Consider the following 13216-nt stretch of genomic DNA (forward strand, 5'->3'; position numbering starts at 1 on the left):
GCTGCCTCCCCCTGGACCCTGCAGCTCCCCAGCCCCCACCAGCCTCCCCTGGGCCCTGCAGCCCCCACTAGCCGCTGCCTCCCCCTGGACCCTGCAGCCCCCCAGCCCCCACCAGCCTCCCCCTGGGCCCTGCAGCCCCCACTAGCTGCTGCCTCCCCCTGGACCCTGCAGCTCCCCAGCCCCCACCAGCCTCCCCTGGGCCCTGCAGCCCCCACTAGCCGCTGCCTCCCCCTGGACCCTGCAGCCCCCCAGCCCCCACCAGCCTCCCCCTGGGCCCTGCAGCCCCCACTAGCTGCTGCCTCCCCCTGGACCCTGCAGCCCAGCAGCCCCCACCAGCCTCCCCTGGGCCCTGCAGCCCCCACTATCCGTTGCCTCCCCCTGGACCCTGCAGCTCCCCAGCCCCCACCAGCCTCCCCCTGGACCCTGCAGCCCCGACTAGCTGCTGCCTCCCCATGGACCCTGCAGCCCCGACTAGCCGCTGCCTCCCCCTGGACCCTGCAGCCCCCAGCCCTCACCAGCCTCCCCCTGGGCCCTGCAGCCCCCCAGTCCCCACCAGCCTCCCCCTGGGCCCTGCAGCCCCCACTAGCCGCTGCCTCCCCCTGGACCCTGCAGCCCCCCAGTCCCCACCAGCCTCCCCCTGGGCCCTGCAGCCCCCACTAGCCGCTGCCTCCCCCTGGACCCTGCAGCCCCCACCAGCCTCCCCCTGGACCCTGCAGCCCCCACCAGCCTCCCCCTGGGCCCTGCAGCCCCCACTAAATGCTGCCTCCCCCTGGACCCTGCAGTCCCCCAGCCCCCACCAGCCTCCCCCTGGGCTCTGCAGCCCCCACCAGCCTCCCCCCGGACCCTGCAGCCCCCCAGTCCCCACCAGCCTCCCCCTGGGCCCTGCAGCCCCCACTAGCCGCTGCCTCCCCCTGGACCCTGCAGCCCCCCAGTCCCCACTAGCCTCCCCCTGGGACCTGCAGCCCCCACTAGCCGCTGCTTCCCCCTGGATCCTCCAGCCCCCACTAGCCTCCCCCTGGGCCCTGCAGCCCCCACTAGCCGCTGCCTCCCCCTGGACCCTGCAGCCCCCCAGTCCCCACTAGCCTCCCCCCAGACCATGCAGCCTCCAGTCCCCACTAGTCCCCCCTCTGGGCCCTGCAGCCCCCAGTCCCACTAACCTCCCCCTGGACCCTGCAGCCCCCCAGTCCCCACCAGCCTCCCCCTGGGCCCTGCAGCCTCCACTAGCCGCTGCCTCCCTCTGGACCCTGCAGCCCCCCAGTCCCCACCAGCCTCCCCCTGGGCCCTACAGCCCCAAGTCCCCACTAGCCTCCCCCTTTGCCCTGCAGCCCTCTAACCTCCCCTGGGCCCTGTTGGATGTGGCAGCCAGTCATGGACTGGGGCCGCATCCAACAGGGCCCAGGGCGAGGCTAGTGGGAACTGGGGGCCACGTCCAACAGGGTGAGGGGAGGCTAGTAGGGTAAGGGTGCTAAGGGGAGTGTGCATTCAGCAGGTGGAGATTGCTAGGGGGAGTCTGCGTCCTGCAGGGGGAATCTGTTGTGGGGAGTCTGTGTCCCATTGGTGGAGGCTGCTAGGGTGAATCTGCATTCCGCAGGAGGAATCTGCTGCGGGGAGGCTGTGGAGACGGCGAGGACAACCAGGGCTAGTCGACGATGCGTTTCAAGAGGATGCCAACCTCTGCGAACAGGTAGCAAACAAGAATAGTTGACAATTGTAAATAGTTGTGGAATTAATGGTGCTATAAAAGTAAGTAAAATAAATAATAATTCTTATTTATATAGCGCCAACATACTCTACAGCACTTTACATTATATAGGGGACTTGTACGGACAATAAACATTACAGCATAACAATAAACACAAATCAAAACAGATACCGAGAGGAGTGAGGGCCCTGCTGCTCGCAAGCTGCAAACTATGAGGAAAAGGGGAGACACGAGAGGTGGATGATAACAATTGCTTTAGTTATTCGGACCAGCCATAGTGTACCAATGATCACGACCAGCGATACGACCTGGCCGTGATCGTTGGTAAGTCGTTGTGTGGTCGCTGGGGAGCTGTCACACAGACAGCTCTCCAGCGACCAACGATGCCGAAGTCCACGTCACCGCTCTGCTTTCCGGCCAGCGCTGACACAGTGCAGGGAAGCTGATGCCGGGGGACGCGACAGGAATGTAAGTATGTAGTGGTTTTTTTTCTACTTTTACAATGGTAACCAGGGTAAACATCGGGTTACTAAGCGCAGCCCTGCGCTTAGTAACCCGATGTTTACCCTGGTTACCAGTGAAGACATCGCTGAATCGGCGTCACACACGCCGACTCAGCGATGTCAGCGGGTGATCCAGCGACGAAATAAAGTCCTGATCATTCCCCAGCGACCAACGATCTCCCAGCAGGGGCCTGATCGTTGGTCGCTGTCACGCATAACGATTTCGTTAACAATATCGTTATGTGTGACGGTACCTTTAGGCTCAGGTGTTCATGTAAAGCTGCATGAACCAGTTAACAGCCTAAGTATGTAGCAGTACAGATACAGAGGGCTAATAACTGCATAAAGTGTATGAGAACATGATGCGAGGAACCTGATTATGGTTTAGGTTTTTTGAATGGGCCACACAGGGATAGTTAGGTTAATGCATTGAGGCGGTAGGCCAGTCTGAACAAATGAGTTTTTAGGGCACGCTTAAAACTGTGGGGATTGGGGATTAAAGGGCACCTGTCACCCCGAATTCTGTAATGCTGTAGATAAGCCCCCGATGTTACCTGAAAAAGGAGAAAAAGACGTTAGATTATACTCACCCAGGGGCAGTCCCGCTGCTGGTCAGGTCAGATGGGTGTCGCTGGTCCGCTGCGGCGCCTCCCATCTTCTTTCCATGACGTCCTCTTCTGATCTTCAGCCACGGCCCCGCGCAGGCGTACTTTGCTCTGCCCTGTTGAGGGTAGAGGATAGTACTGCAGTGCGCAGGCGCCGGAAAGGTCAGAGGCCCGGCGCCTGCGCACTGCAGTACTTTGTCTGTCCTCAACAGGGCAGAGCAAAGTACGCCTGCGCCGGAGCCGTGGCTGAAGATCAGAAGACGTCATGGAAAGAAGATGGGAAAATAACAAGTGACTGGCACAATCCGGACGTGTTGTGATGCAAAATAGGGGGTTTATTATACATACAGTAAACACAAACGTTTCGGTCGTAACTGGACCTTCATCAGTGTGCTAGATTACTAGTATGTTGGAGGAGCCCCACAAGTTAGAACTAAGATGCATCGGAAGACTGAAGCTATATAGAATTCAGGTTGTAGAAGCAGTACATAGACGCAGGGGAGTATGTCCCAGGTGGCGCTATCAGAGGAAAGCCTGAAGCTATATAGATCCCAGGTTGTAGAAGCAATTTGCTGATGCAGGGTAGTGTGTCACAGGTGACACTATCCACCCAGTAAATATGAAGCCACGCGGTGTCACCGCTGTTAAGGGCTAAGAGGGAAGTGCACGCTATCAGCCTGATGAATGGAGGGAGCACGCAGTGTCCACTGCAAGTGCAGGCCTGCTCCAAATGGGGTGATCTCCCCTTTACTGTTGACTACTTTTTATTTTTTATACGATCACTTTGAGTTAAGTTTTGAGGTGTATTTATGTTCTACAATTTATAGATTTTTAATAAATGCCAATAAAGATATTTTTTAGTTTTGCATAATTGGTGATTATATATGCAATAATATACACTGTTTCCATTTATTTGGTGGGCAGGCTGAGGCGGCAGCGGTGGGCAGGCTGAGGCGACCATTAGATTCTTCTTGACTGGGTAGTGCGCGCTGTGGCAACATCGGCTGTGTGAGTAAATAACAAGTCCATGTATTCGTTTGTCCACCATTTCAGTATGTGATTGTATGATACAATCATTCCTTTCCCCTCCCACTCCCCAACAGCAATGTATATATGTTACTGGATGAGCCTGAGCTTCTGCAAAACCTAATGCCCAATTACAACATCAGGCAGCAGCTCAGGATCATCCAGTAACTTATAACTTTTGGTTGAGGTTGGGAAGTGGGGTGGAGAATAATTGATGCAAGAGAGTATATATGATTGGGAAGCATCTTTATTATTATGGCAGCGTAATGTTTGAAAGGGGGAAATTGGTCTGTGCTCACACAGCAGTGCATGGATCGGGCGCCGATCTCCTGACCAGCGTCCTCATACATGCTGTGAGGCTGCTGAGTTCAGGTCAGGAGACCCGCGGCCCATCCCAAGTGCAGACTGATATTCACCAATGGTTCCTCTAGTCAGATTCCTCTTGTTAGATCAAGAGTCTACCTTGTCGTCGTGGCAGCTTAAAAAATCTTTTGGTCAAAACAAAAGCTGATGGCTATGTATATGATATGGTGTTAATGTGTGATTGATGAGGACGTGGTGCAGAAGTGGAGTTTTTCCAAGAGTGGGTGGTGGGACTGTGGAAGGTTCGATGGTTGGAGGCGGAGCTAGGGTGGAGGTGGAACTGGGGTGGAGCTTGGGTGGAGTTTGAGGGGGGGCCCCGAAATTTTGACAGTATGGGGCCCTGAAATCCCTAGTGGCAGCCCTGCGTATAGAAACTTGTTGTCAATTTAAATCTAACTTTTTTGGGGTGGAGACTGCAGCAAAAAACAGGCCCTGTGTATTACACTATACAATGTCAGTGGCAGAACGTGGCTGGCAGATATACGACCAACAGAACTGACATATAGAAACTTGTTGTCAAATTAAATCTAACTTTTTTTGGGGGGGAGACTGCAGCAAAAAACAGGCCCTGTGTATTACACTACACAATGTAAGTGGTACAACGTAGCTGGCAGATATAGGACAAACAGAACTGACGTATAGAAACTTGTCAATTTAAATCTCCCTTTTTGGGGGGGAGACTGCGGAAAAAAACAGGCCCTGTGTATTACACTACACAATGTAAGTGGCACAACGTGGCTGGCAGATATACGACCAACAGAACTGACGTATAGAAACTTGTTGGCAATTTAAATCTCACTTTTTTGGGGGGGGAGACTGCGGAAAAAACAGGCCCTGTGTATTACACTACACAATGTAAGTGGCAGAACGTGGCTGGCAGATAAACGACAAACAGAACTGACGTATAGAAACTTGTTGTCAATTTAAATCTTACTTTTTTGGGGTGGAGACTGCAGCAAAAAACAGGCCCTGTGTATTACACTACACAATGTAAGTGGCACAACGTGGCTGGCAGATATACGACCAACAGAACTGACATATAGAAGCTTGTTGTCAATTTAAATCTCACTTTTTTTGGGGGGGAGACTGCAGCAAAAAACAGGCCTTGTGTATTACACTACACAATGTAAGTGGCAGAACGTGGCTGGCAGATATATTAAAAAATACAAAGGCTGTAGTACAATTTCAATCTTCCTACAATGATCAAAGGACAAGTATGGCAGCAATAAAAAGGACTGCTGCACACAAAAGTGTGGACAAAGAAACAAGAGAACTGTGCAGAAAGGAGCAACAGGATTTTTGCTTTTATAAAAGCAGTTGGTTTGTACAGAGGCATACAAACAGCAATGCAGCTATCAGGGAGCCTTATAAGACAGCCTAATAAGCTACAGAGCTGATGCACAAAAAAACCCTCCACTGTCCCTGCAAACAAAAGGTGGTGTTGGAGAGTGGAAATCGCTACAGCACAAGCAGTTTCGGGGTTAATCTTCCCTCTATATCCCTTCTTCTGATGAAGCTGCAGCAACCTCTCCCTATGCTAAGATCGGCAGAAGTAAGATGGCGGTCGGCGTGCACGCCCCTTTATGGCCCCTGTGATGCCGCAGAAAGCAAGCCAATCACTGTAATGCCCTTCTCTAAGATGGTGGGGACTGAGACCTATGTCATCACGCTGCCCACACTCTGCATCCTCCTTCATTGGATGAGAAATGGCACTGAAAGCGTCATACGAAACGCGACTTTGGCGCGAAGATCACCGACTTCATGGCTGATCCCACACTAGGATCGGGTCGGGTTTCACTAAACCCGACTTTGCCAAAAGTCGGCGATTTTTTAAATTGTCCGATCCGTTTCGCTCAACCCTACTGACAACATATCCCTTCCCACTATGTGACCACCATCTACTCACCTTCTCATCCTTGTCCTCCTCACGCGCACCCCACGTCCAGCCAGTATCACGTCCTTGCAGAAACCTTGCACACCTAGACATTCCCAGGCTCTCAGACTGTCTTCTACCCCTGTCCTCCATATCTTCACTACACGATATGGACAGTGCCATCGCTTTCTATAATGCCACCCTCACATCAGCCATAGACTCGGTTGACCCTCTCATGCATGGCAAAGTGCGACACACCAATAGGCAAACCCTGGCATAACAGCTGCACCAAAATAACTGCAACAAGCATCCAGGGTCGGGGAGCATTATTGGAAAAAAACACTCCTGCCAGGTTACTTTACTGCTTTAAAGCAAGCTTGCCTTCAAAGTAGCCCTAACTTCAGCAAAACAGACATTTTTCATTAACATTGTCTCTTCATTATCATACAACCCAAAGCAAGTGTTCAGCACTTTTAACTCTCTCCTCCGCCCACCACTGCCACCTCCAACTCTTGTTTAGAATACTTTGCCACCTACTTCAAAAACAAGACCGATGAAACAAGGAAAAACTTTACTGTTCCACAACCCAAAACACTCCATGTACCAGACCTCTGCCCTTCCCTAATAACTTCCTTCTCCAACATTACTGAAGGATAGCTTACTCACCTACTTTTCAAATCACACCTCACCACCTGTTCACCTGACCCCATCCTTTCCCACCTGCTCCCCAAACTCACTGACATCAACATTACAGCCCTAACCCATATCTTGAACCTACTCATATATTCTGGTACTATACCTTCCCCTCTGCCTTCAAACATGACACCATCACAGCCATACTCTAAAAAGCTAACCTTGACCAAACTGCTATGCCATGCTATTGCCCCATATCACTGCTCCCAAACTCATTGAGCAGCATGTCCATGCTCAACTTTCCTGCCAAATTTCATCTAATTCTCTTTATGACAACCTCCAATCTGCCTTCCGCCCCCACTACTCCACCGAAACTGCTGTGACCAAAATTACAAAAAACTTACTCACAGCCAAATCTAACAGACAGTTCTCCATCCTCTTCCTTCTTGACCTATTCAGTCGATCACCGCCTACAGCTACATATTATTTCTTCACTTTGCATCAAATACCTTGCCCTGTCCTGTATTTCCTCATTCGTTTTTTCCACTCCCACACTACCTCCTCATCCTGCCCTCTCTCTGTAGGAGTCCCTCAAGGTTCTGTCCTAGGGCCCAACTTTTTTCCATGTATACCCTTTGCCTATGTCAACTGATAAAGTCCCTTGGCTTCCAGTACCACCTGTATGTGGATGACCCTCCGATCTACCTCTTTGGCCCAGATGTCCCCTCTCTGATGTCCATAATCACGGAGTGTCTATCAGTCACATCATCCTTCTTCACCTCTCGCATCCTAATATTTAATGTAGACAAAAGTGAACTCATCAGCTTTATCCCATCTTGCATATCCCCCCTACCTGATCTATCTATTACGGTAAACGGCCTCACGCTCTCTCACGCACCTGAAATATTGTGACTCATGGTAACTCTTGATTATAGATAGATAAAGCATACATCGATAACAGCAAGGCAGATGTTTATTAAGAAATATTTAGTTATTAACGTAAAAATAAAAGAAAAACGGCGTGGGCTCCCGCGCAATTTTCTGCATCAGAGGGGGAAAGCTGACGGCCGGGGGCCAATATTTGTAGCCTGCTATGAATATCAGCCTGCAGCTGTCTGCAAGGACTTTACTGGCTATTAAAATAGAGGGACCCCAAAAAAATGACGTGGGGTCCCCTTATATTTTATAGCCAGAAAGGCTACGCAGACAGCTGCAGGCAGATATTCATAGCCTAGAGAGGGGCCATGGATATAGGCACCCCGGCTGCAAATGCCAGCCCGCAGCCGCCCCAGAAATGGCGCATCTGTAAGATGCGCGAATTCCGACACTTAGCCCCTCTCTTCCGTCTACCGTGTAGCGGTGGGATATGGGGTAATAAGGGGTTTATGTCACCTTGCTATTGTAAGGTGACATTAACCCGGGTTAATAACGGAGAGGCGTCAATAAGACGCCTATCCATTATTAATCCAATAGTAATAAAGGGTTAATAAAACACACACACATTAGGAAAAATGTATTTTAATATTCTTCATTTAACCATACTTCAGCGCCTGCAAAAAAAAGTAAAATAATAAAACGTATACTACCTGTCCACCATAGTCCAATGAGTAGCGAGAGTCCCACGACGATCTCCCCTATAGATCAGTGACATTGGGTGATGTCACTGCTCTATAGGACCCTCAGTGACACACTGACAGGAGCCAATGGCTCCTGCCGTGCATCACTGAGAGGTTACTATAGTTCAGAGTGTCACTTTCTAGCAAAGCTGCCTGGGATTTTTCCAAAACAGCAGAGCTAGAAGTGAGACAAGGGACTATTTTCTCACAGGGGCGTAGGAATACATTGTGAGGTATACATTGGGTAAGCATACCTTCCATCATTGTAGTCCTGGAGCCCCTGGAGATCAGTCACATAAGCTAATGCTGCTGTTCTCCACAGGAGATCCTCGAGGGATACTCATTTACATTGGATTTCTGCGGACAGGGAGTATATAGGTTGTTTGTTATTTTAATATTTTTTACAGATGACACTTGCTTCGGGGATCAAAGTGACAAGTGATGGTGAGTATGTACTCTATGTTTAATGTACTGTATGTCTATATGTATATATTATGTTGTGAATTCTGTGGCTGAATTCACTTCTGTGGTCACAAGTGGTACTGCAGCTTCTGGGCTTCCTCCCTCAGGTGTTCTGGTGAGCTCGTTGGCTGCCTTGTTATTTAACTCCACCTGATTCTGTCTTCCTTGCTCCTTGTCAATGTTCCAGTGTTGGATCTGAGCTTCTGGATCTTTCCTGTGGCCTGCTGCTCTGCTTAGATAAGTGCTTCTTTGCTTTTGTTGCTATTTTTTCTGTCCAGCTTGTCTATTCGTTTTGCTGGAAGCTCTGAGACGCAAAGGGTGTACCGCCGTGCCGTTAGTTCGGCACGGTGGGTCTTTTTGCCCCCTTTGCGTGGTTTTTTGCTTTAGGGTTTTTTGTAGACTGCAAAGTTCTCTTTGCTATCCTCGCTCTATCTAGAATATCGGGCCTCACTTTGCTGAATCTATTTCATCCCTACGTTTTGTCTTTTCATCTTGCTAACAGTCATTATATGTGGGGGGCTGCCTTTTCCTTTGGGGAATTTCTCTGAGGCAAGTCAGGCTTGTATTTCTATCTTCAGGCTAGTCAGCTCCTCAGGCTGTGCCGAGTTGCATAGGTAGTGACAGGCGCAATCCACAGCTGCCTTTAGTTGTGTTCAGGTTAGGTTCAGGTATTGCGGTCTACAGAGTTTCCACGTCTCAGAGCTCGTTCTATTGTTATTGGGTTATTGTCAAATCACTGTATGTGCTCTGATTGCTGGCACACTGTGTTACTGGATTGCCATCATAACAGTACAAGGAGCCATACTAATGATTCTCAATAGAGGGAAAAAAGAAGTTCTGACATAATTTTTTTTTCTCAGCTCTGTGTTCAGTCTTTTTTTTCCCCTAGACATTTGGGTGCTTCAGGACACAGCTGTGAACATGGATATTCAGGCTCTGTGCTCTTCAATGGAAAATCTCGTTATAAATGTACAAAAGATTCAAGATACTATTGATCAGAAATCTATGCTAGAACCAAGAATTCCTATTCCTGATTTGTTTTTTGGTGATAGAACTAAGTTTCTGAGCTTCAAAAATAATTGTAAGCTATTTCTGGCCTTGAAACCTCATTCTTCTGGTAATTCAGTTCAACAGGTTTTGATTATTATTTCTCTTTTGCGCGGCAACCCTCAGGACTGGGCATTTTCTCTTGCGCCAGGAGACCCTGCATTGAGTAGTGTTGATGCGTTTTTCCTGGCGCTCGGATTACTGTACGATGAGCCTAATTCAGTGGATCAGGCTGAGAAAAATTTGCTGGCTTTGTGCCAGGGTCAGGATGATATAGAAGTATATTGTCAGAAATTTAGGAAGTGGTCAGTACTCACTCTGTGGAATGAATCTGCGCTGGCAGCTTTGTTCAGAAAGGGTCTCTCTGAGGCTCTTAAGGATGTCATGGTGGGTTTTCCTATGTCTCCTGGTTTGAATGAGTCTATGTCTTTGGCCATTCAGATCGGTCGTCGCTTGCGCGAGCGTAAATCTGTGCACCATCTGGCGGTATTGTCTGAGATTAAACCTGAGCCTATGCAGTGCGATAGGACTATGACCAGAGTTGAACGGCAAGAACACAGACGTCTGAATGGGCTGTGTTTCTACTGTGGTGATTCCACTCATGCTATTTCTGATTGTCCTAAGCGCACTAAGCGGTTCGATAGGTCTGCCGTCATTGGTACTGTGCAGTCCAAATTCCTTCTGTCCATTACCTTGATATGCTCTTTGTCATCGTATTCTGTAATGGCGTTTGTGGATTCAGGCGCTGCCCTGAATCTGATGGATTTGGATTATGCTAAACGTTGTGGGTTTTTCTTGGAGCCTTTGCGGTGTCCTATTCCGTTGAGAGGAATTGATGCTACGCCTTTGGCCAAGAATAAACATCAGTACTGGGCCCAGCTGACCATGTGCATGGCTCCTGCACATCAGGAAGTTATTCGCTTTCTGGTGCTACATAATCTGCATGATGTGGTCGTGTTGGGGTTGCCATGGCTACAAACCCATAATCCAGTATTGGATTGGAACTCTATGTCGGTATCCAGCTGGGGTTGTCAGGGGGTACATGGTGATGTTCCATTTTTGTCTATTTCGTCATCCACTCCTTCTGAGGTCCCAGAGTTCTTGTCTGATTATCAGGATGTATTTGAAGAGCCCAAGTCCGATGCCCTACCTCCGCATAGGGATTGTGATTGTGCTATCAATTTGATTCCTGGTAGTAAATTCCCTAAAGGTCGTTTATTTAATTTATCCGTGCCTGAACACGCCACTATGCGCAGTTATGTGAAGGAATCCCTGGAGAAGGGACATATTCACCCATCGTCATCACCACTGGGAGCAGGGTTCTTTTTTGTAGCCAAGAAGGATGGTTCGCTGAGACCGTGTATTGATTACCGCCTTCTTAATAAGATCACTGTTAAATTTCAGTATCCCTTGCCATTGTTATCTGACTTGTTTGCTCGGATTAAGGGGGCTAGTTGGTTCACTAAGATAGATCTTCGTGGTGCGTATAATCTGGTGAGAATCAGGCAAGGAGATGAATGGAAAACTGCATTTAATACGCCCGAGGGTCATTTTGAGTATCTAGTGATGCCGTTCGGACTTGCCAATGCTCCATCTGTGTTTCAGTCTTTTATGCATGACATCTTCCGTGAGTATCTGGATAAATTCCTGATTGTTTACTTGGATGACATTTTGATCTTCTCAGATGATTGGGAGTCTCATGTGAAGCAGGTCAGAATGGTTTTCCAGGTCCTGCGTGCTAATTCTTTGTTCGTGAAGGGATCAAAGTGTCTCTTCGGTGTGCAGAAAGTTTCATTTTTGGGGTTCATCTTTTCCCCTTCTACTATCGAGATGGATCCGGTTAAGGTCCAAGCCATCCAGGATTGGACTCAGCCGACATCTCTGAAAAGTCTACAAAAGTTCCTGGGCTTTGCTAATTTTTATCGTCGCTTCATCTGTAATTTTTCTAGCATTGCCAAACCATTGACCGATTTGACCAAGAAGGGTGCTGATTTGGTTAATTGGTCTTCTGCTGCCGTGGAAGCTTTTCAGGAGTTGAAGCGTCATTTTTGTTCTGCCCCTGTGTTGTGTCAACCAGATGTTTCTCTTCCGTTCCAGGTCGAGGTTGATGCTTCTGAGATTGGTGCAGGGGCGGTTTTGTCACAGAGAGGTTCTGGTTGCTCAGTGTTGAAACCATGTGCTTTCTTTTCCAGGAAGTTTTCTGCTGCTGAGCGTAATTATGATGTGGGCAACCGAGAGTTGCTGGCCATGAAGTGGGCATTCGAGGAGTGGCGTCATTGGCTTGAAGGAGCTAAGCATCGCGTGGTGGTATTGACTGATCATAAGAACCTTACTTATCTCGAGTCTGCCAAGCGCTTGAATCCTAGACAGGCCCGTTGGTCGTTATTTTTTGCTTGCTTCGATTTCGTGATTTCGTACCTTCCGGGCTCTAAAAATGTGAAGGTGGATGCTCTGTCTAGGAGTTTTGTGCCCGACTCTCCGGGTTTATCTGAGCTGGCGAGTATCTTCAAGGAAGGAGTCATTGTGTCTGCCATCTCCCCTGATTTGCGGCGAGTGTTGCAGAAATTTCAGGCGAATAAACCTGATCGTTGTCCGGCAGAGAAACTGTTCGTCCCTGATAGGTGGACTAGTAAAGTTATCTCTGAACTTCATTGTTCGGTGTTGGCTGGTCATCCTGGAATCTTTGGTACCAGAGAGTTAGTGGCTAGATCCTTCTGGTGGCCATCTCTGTCACGGGATGTGCGTGCTTTTGTGCAGTCCTGTGGGATTTGTGCTAGGGCTAAGCCCTGCTGTTCACGTGCCAGTGGGTTGCTTTTGCCCTTGCCGGTCCCGAAGAGGCCTTGGACACATATTTCGATGGATTTCATTTCTGACCTTCCCGTTTCTCAAAAGATGTCAGTCATTTGGGTGGTCTGTGATCGCTTTTCTAAAATGGTCCATCTGGTGCCCTTGGTTAAATTACCTTCCTCCTCTGATATGGTGCCTTTGTTCTTCCAGCATGTGGTTCGTTTGCATGGCATTCCTGAGAATATTGTTTCTGACAGAGGTTCCCAGTTTGTTTCAAGATTCTGGCGAGCCTTTTGTGGTAGGATGGGCATTGACCTATCTTTTTCCTCGGCTTTCCATCCTCAGACTAATGGCCAGACCGAACGAACCAATCAGACCTTGGAAACATATCTGAGATGTTTTGTTTCTGCAGACCAGGATGATTGGGTGTCCTTTTTGCCGTTGGCTGAGTTCGCCCTTAATAATCGGGCCAGCTCGGCTACCTTGGTCTCTCCATTTCTCTGCAATTCTGGGTTCCATCCTCGTTTCTCTTCAGGACAGGTTGAGTCTTCGGACTGTCCTGGTGTGGATTCTGTGGTGGACAGGTTGCAGCAGATCTG

At 49.1% G+C, this 13216-nt stretch overlaps 1 long non-coding RNA gene across 1 annotated transcript in view; it reads left to right on the forward strand.

The window, feature by feature from the left end:
• Window positions 1–1489: 1489 nt before the first annotated feature.
• Window positions 1490–13216, forward strand: part of LOC138680568 (uncharacterized) — a 90859-nt gene continuing 79132 nt past the window's right edge. The window contains exons 1-2 of the long non-coding RNA XR_011321662.1: window positions 1490–1684; window positions 3735–3818. This is a non-coding gene — a long non-coding RNA (uncharacterized lncRNA). The remainder of the gene's footprint in view (window positions 1685–3734; window positions 3819–13216) is intronic.

The sequence above is a fragment of the Ranitomeya imitator genome, chromosome 5, assembly GCF_032444005.1.
Source record: "Ranitomeya imitator isolate aRanImi1 chromosome 5, aRanImi1.pri, whole genome shotgun sequence".
In the NCBI taxonomy this organism is placed as follows: Eukaryota; Metazoa; Chordata; class Amphibia; order Anura; family Dendrobatidae; genus Ranitomeya; species Ranitomeya imitator.